Consider the following 6,196-nt stretch of genomic DNA (forward strand, 5'->3'; position numbering starts at 1 on the left):
ATGAATGTTTTTACTTTTCTTTTTTTAAAAAAATTCAAGCTTCAAACTAGGTTGGAATTGGGAAATTTCTCCTAAACTCTTCTTGTTTCTTAAACCCGACACGATTACAAGAGAATTTCGTACAATCCTTTTAAGAAACACAACTCATACTAAAGATCCTCAATCCAAGAAATTCATAACCTCCATTGTTAATGAATGAAACTTTAATCAAGAACTATTCAATAACCTTTTTAGATACAATGATTTCATGGATGAATTAGATGTATAGAGTGAGAACGAACAAGTCCAACACTGTGAGAAGCCTTACATACATGGAAAAACATGTTCTTGGTGAAAATCGATGGGATCTTGACGAATGCTCAAAACCTAGCTCTTTCTCCTCTTTAACTCTTATCTTATTTTCCAAGTGCTTAGGAAAGACAAAGAATGGTTTAGCATCTGATTAGAACATTAATTGGGTGGGAAAAAAAGTGCTAGGCCTAGTGAGAAAAAGGAAAAAACCAAAATACCCTTTTCTAAAATGAATCAGATGCCTTAACGAGAAAGGCTTCATTCAAACGGCTATAACTTTTTACTCCGAGGATGAATCAGATGCCTTAACTAGAAAGGCTTCATTCAAACGGCTATAACTTTTTACTCCGAGCTCGAAATTAAGCAAACTTGGCGGCATTGGAATGAGGACTCAAATACCTTAATTTGACAGGTCATGGGCCACCTAACTCTTTGTGTTAAAAGATATGGTCATTTGAAGTTGACCCAAGTAAATCTCATAGTGAAACTCAATTAGAAAGAATCCTCTCAACTCAACTTTGTGCTAGGGATTCTAGTGACCTTAATTCATATTCAAAATTATTCCCAACACTAAATAATTGAACTTAACACTTATGAACAATTAAGAGTCGCTCAGTAAAATCTTATTCACAAATGAAGAATGGTTCGAGTTTTATCTTAGAAATTTTGGGGGTGTTACATATTAATCGAAAGATAAATACAAATATGAAGGGGGACATCAATCCAAAACCCTTCCAGTTTCGAGTTTTATCTAGCCTGAACATCAAAAAATTCATTTTCAAAGGGCCAAGAGCATCTGTGGGAAGGTCTCTTTCACTAAAGTAGGTTTTGTAACTTTGAAGAACGCATGCATGCTTGGATAGAACACCTTGCTCTTCGATGTCTGCTAGTCATTACATGATAAATATTTATATGTAATCTTTCGAATAATTTTAGTATTTTATTTTTATTTATAGTTATCTAGAAAGGATTTGGAGCTGTAGTAGTACTAATAATACATTTTTCTTGATTAGTATGGGCTTTAGTCATCCTAACAAAATAAGCACCCGCTATGTCTTCTTTTAGATTTTCCAAGACAAACATTGCTAGAGCATCCAAGTAGCAAATATAGTTGGCCTGTGTCATATTATAGTTCCATCATGTTCTAAAGCATATGCCACTTTGTTTGCTTTGCGATAGGTATGTTGAAACCCCCCCCCCTTCTAGATTAGCACCCTCCAATTAAACAATATATTAGAGTAAGCTGGGTGTGGTCATTCTCGAGGAGGGAAATTATATCCTCACAATCGATGTTAATTTCTAGTGGCGTCAAGTTGTTGTTTAATGCCAACTCCATTCCTTGTAGTAGTGTTGTCAATTCTTCTTTTAAGGAATTTGTAGCATAAAGGTTGCTCATATAGCCTAATACCTCTTCTTGCTTTTATTCCTAATTACTCCCCCTATTCCCCCTCTCCCTGGGTTACCCATTGACTAATGGTCCATGTTTAGTTTGAATCCTTTTGTTGGAGGTTCCCATTTTATGTATGTGGATTTTGGGGTAATGCTTCATTTCGAGGGTCCAGTTAGTGAAAGATATTCTCTGGAGTGAGTTATGGTCTTTGTAATGCTTATTTTCGTACTTATATTATTATGGTGGTTCTCATTTTTTGTCCTCCAAATGTTGCATATGAAGAAAGGGTATGCTTCCTGCCAATTTAATGATGTTTTTTCTGAGGGGAAAACTTTGAGTCTAACTAGCCAATCGCCCCTTCCATTATTTATAATATGATTAATTGCATATATAACTCCCAAGTCTAGCCACATTTTCCTAACTGTCTCACATTCTAGGAATATGTGGGTGATCATTTCGGGAGTGTTGCATATATGGCATAACTTACTAATTTCTATTCCAGAGTTGCTTTAGATAATCCGGTGTGGGGATTCTATTATGATGTCATCGCCAAATGAAGTATTTTATTTTATTGGGACCTTTAAGTGACCAAATCCATGTAAATTCATTTATTGGTTGAGGGGTTTCAACATTTTTTTTATTAGAAAATGATATACAAAGCTTGTTGTTAGGACTCTCTTATGGCTAGGCCTCCAAGTGGCTTTGTCGTTTAGTGCTCTGTTTGTATAGGTACATTGTAGGAGGTTTTTCTTTAGCTATTTAGTTAACTCGAATGATATAGGTCCTCTTTCGTCCTGGACATACTTGGACATGAATGTTCCAGTTTTGAGGTCTCTCCCGTTTATGTGGAGCGGGACATGTAGTAGTTCTCTGAATGTTATATTGTTAAGTAGCCATCGGTCACGAGATTTTCGATTGTCTACTACTATTAACCTTTTCTACAAACATTTCATACTACCAGGAAGTTTTTTCTACTATTAACCTTTAATTTTTAGAAACTGCTACGAAATATATCTATATTTTTATTAATTATTTTGGTATTACTTGCATCAAAATTTGTTTATAAGGTTATTACATTATAAATTTTGTTCAAACTAATGTTTTTTTAGAAAAGTTGTTCATTTGTCAAATTATAGGACAACATTAACTTATTTACTCAATCAATATTTTTTCATTTTTCTATTTTAGATGATTTTTTTGTTTTTTTATAGAAGTTAAATAACAAAAATACTATGATTTTTAAAGAAGTATAAAAAGAGAAGATAAAAATTGATAATGCAATGATAACACTCAATTTAACCTCAAGACAAGTAAGAGAATAAGCGGTCGTTAGCAATAAAAACCCAACTAAGAGTCGGGGACGAATCTCACATGGACAGGTACAGTGCAAAGAATTCAATTAGAAAAATTAGGAAAGTGACCTATAGCCCATAAATACATGTTTGTACCTAAAATTCAATATTTTTATATGATTATTTTCTTCAGACCTCCGAATAGGGAAAATCTATGTCTTTAAAATTGTGTTGCTTAAATTACATACTTCATTAAGGATGACAAAATTTATTACGATAAGTTGTAGCTTCAATCTTTCAGTTCCACATGTATATGATAATTTCAAATAAAACACTTAATATTTCAATCTCAGATTTCAATTATTGAGCTATATAGTATTATCAGTATTATGTGGTTTAAGCGTATAATTTAGTTCGGAGTATTACTTAACACCAAACAGACATATGGATGAAATATCACCCTTAAGTTAAGTTTGAGACTTTTAGTAGCAATCCTTAAGTCTCAGAACTACATGACAACGTAGGTTTTAAGGGTCACATGTCAGACCAGCAATGACACCTTAGTCATTATTGGACATTAGCTTAGTAGATCAACATTAGATAATGTATGTACCCTGGCAAAGTGCAAAACACCCTTCCAACTAGGGTGCAGGTTGAACTCCATTTAGCTCAGATAAAGCATGTCGATTGTTCAAATGAATTCTATTTTGACTACTAAATTATTTTGGATTTATCTCAGTTTAGCTTCTATTAGCTTAGTAGATCAACATTAGATAATGTATGTACCATGGCAAAGTGCAAAACACCCTTCCAACTAGGGTGCAGGTTGAACTCCATTTAGCTCAGATAAAACATGTCGATTGTTCAAATGAATTCTATTTTGACTACTAAATTATTTTGGATTTATCTCAGTTTAGCTTCTACATAAGTTATCTTCAGTTATTATTTGTATGAATCATAGTGTTATGCCAGACCATGAGTTAACTTGGGTCACTTGTCGTTCTAAGCACCGTGTTACGACTACTGGATAATCTCGAGTCGTGACAAACTGAGAGTGTGTTTGGGAAATACTTTTTAAAAAAAATTTCAGTTAATTCATATTATTATTTTAGAAAAATAAACTTCATCAAAATGAGAAAAATAACTTATCAAATGATAATAGGAAAAAACTGGAAACAGAGGGAAAAAAAAGTTCTAGATTTATCTCATTTCTCCAGATAGGAAATCTAGGGGTGGCAAAAACCTAGATAATCAGAGAGGAGACTATGCAAGTTTCTTAATCTAGTACATATAAATGGCTTTCTACCTTCCATGGAGAATTTTGAGCTAATTTTGACCTATTTAGGTCAAATACACTTTGTATGGACTGATCCGATTGGACCAACCCTTTTAGTTTTTTTTTTGTTTTGCTCTGACTGTATTGTTGCCCTTGTGGCTACTATTAAAAAAAAACAAAAAAAACAAAAAGCATGGCTCATATGAAAGATAATATGAAAAAATTATTGTCATGCTAAACTATTTAATTTGAAAATGTATACAATTTAAACTACATCGCAACAATAATTTATTATATATATTTATCCTATTCAGATGGTATTTCATGGAGAAATGTTAAATATTCTTTTATTAGGGATGAAAATTTTGTACACGATTTTGTTTTTTTTGTTTATAATTAAGGTTGGTGAAAAGATTATGCAAATTATGTTATAAAAATAGTCATCTCTATTTCTCCTAATAAAGTTAATTCGGTAAAAAATCTTTGAATGTATTTAATTCATTCCTAATCTATATATGTATCTTTTCTTTAAGCAAAAGAAACAAAAATTCCACAAAAATCAACATTAGCCTATATATTAGGCCAAGTTTTAATATATTAAAGAAGATGTAAAAGATCTTTAAATCATAGAACTATCAACACCAAGTCATTATTATATAAAGAGAAAGCAGAGGCAAAGTAACTGAAAACTCACAATTTCAAAACCCTAATTAATGAAACTCAATGGAAGTAATGCAAATAAAAAAAATAAAATTATCAAGACCTAGCTTTAATACATTGTAGAATTTTATTTTTTTCACCTCATACCTGAACCAAAACACAATATGCATAAATAATAACCATTAAATAAAAAATAATCTTGTCTTCAATAGTCCATAAATGTTGATGTTATAGCTAATTTGAAATTCGAAACAACAAACACAATCAATTAAAGAATAGAAGAACATGAGATAGCGTATGTATGTAGAATAGAATAGTAAAGAAGAAAAGAAAACAATAGGTCATGATGAAATGTAATGTTAAGTTGTAAGACTTTGTGTGGAGAGACGCGGTGGTTGGAGGCATGAAGAACATGAGTAATTGAGTATTGTGCCTAATAATTTGTCAAAACCATTCTGAAAGTACCCTTTAACTACACTACATTGCAATTTATAAGTATGCAGATGTTTTAGAATGAGTTTAAAGGAATAAAAATTTGTAATGAGCGTGAAGGTGAAATTCAAATTATTATGCTCGGTGGAAAATATATTTTAAGCGATACAAGGCAAATAAGATTGATTATTCAAAGTGAATATACCTTGTCATTTTACTAGGGATTGTTTTTTTTTACAGGATTTTGTTCTTGTTATTCATTAAGGTTGGTGAAAAGATCAATGCAACTATAAGAGCATTCATGTCTATTTTTCCAAATGATACTGATACAACAAAAAAATTGAATGTATTTAATCGATTTTTATATCTTTTGTTTTCTCAAACTAAGAAGTATCATAATTTATAATTAAGTAAATAAAAGTGTGTCTTCTCTAAAAGTTAAAATTTTTAGATGATATATACAATTACATATTTCAACATTAGACTTGACGAAAATAATATTCTTCAGTACTATCATCCTATAAAGAAAACTATAGTGTTGATAGATAATATATATGTATTATATGTTGAATTTGTTTGCTTCATGTGCTTGCTTCTTTATATTCTAATTTTAAATTACGTTAACGTGTTTCTGATTATGTCTTAAAAATAATAATTTACAATTGAATATGTATATATGTCATGCTTTTGGATCTTTAATTTTTTAGCACACGACATAACTGATAATAAAACATATTACTTACTATTATTATGCTTTTTTGTTTCTTAGTCTAAATTACTATATACTTATGCATTTCTTGCGTCATTTTTTTACTGAATGATAAAAATGATTAATAAAACATTCTAGTTGCTATC

Source organism: Solanum tuberosum, unplaced genomic scaffold (genome assembly GCF_000226075.1).
Source record: "Solanum tuberosum cultivar DM 1-3 516 R44 unplaced genomic scaffold, SolTub_3.0 scf00752, whole genome shotgun sequence".
Classification (NCBI taxonomy): Eukaryota; Viridiplantae; Streptophyta; class Magnoliopsida; order Solanales; family Solanaceae; genus Solanum; species Solanum tuberosum.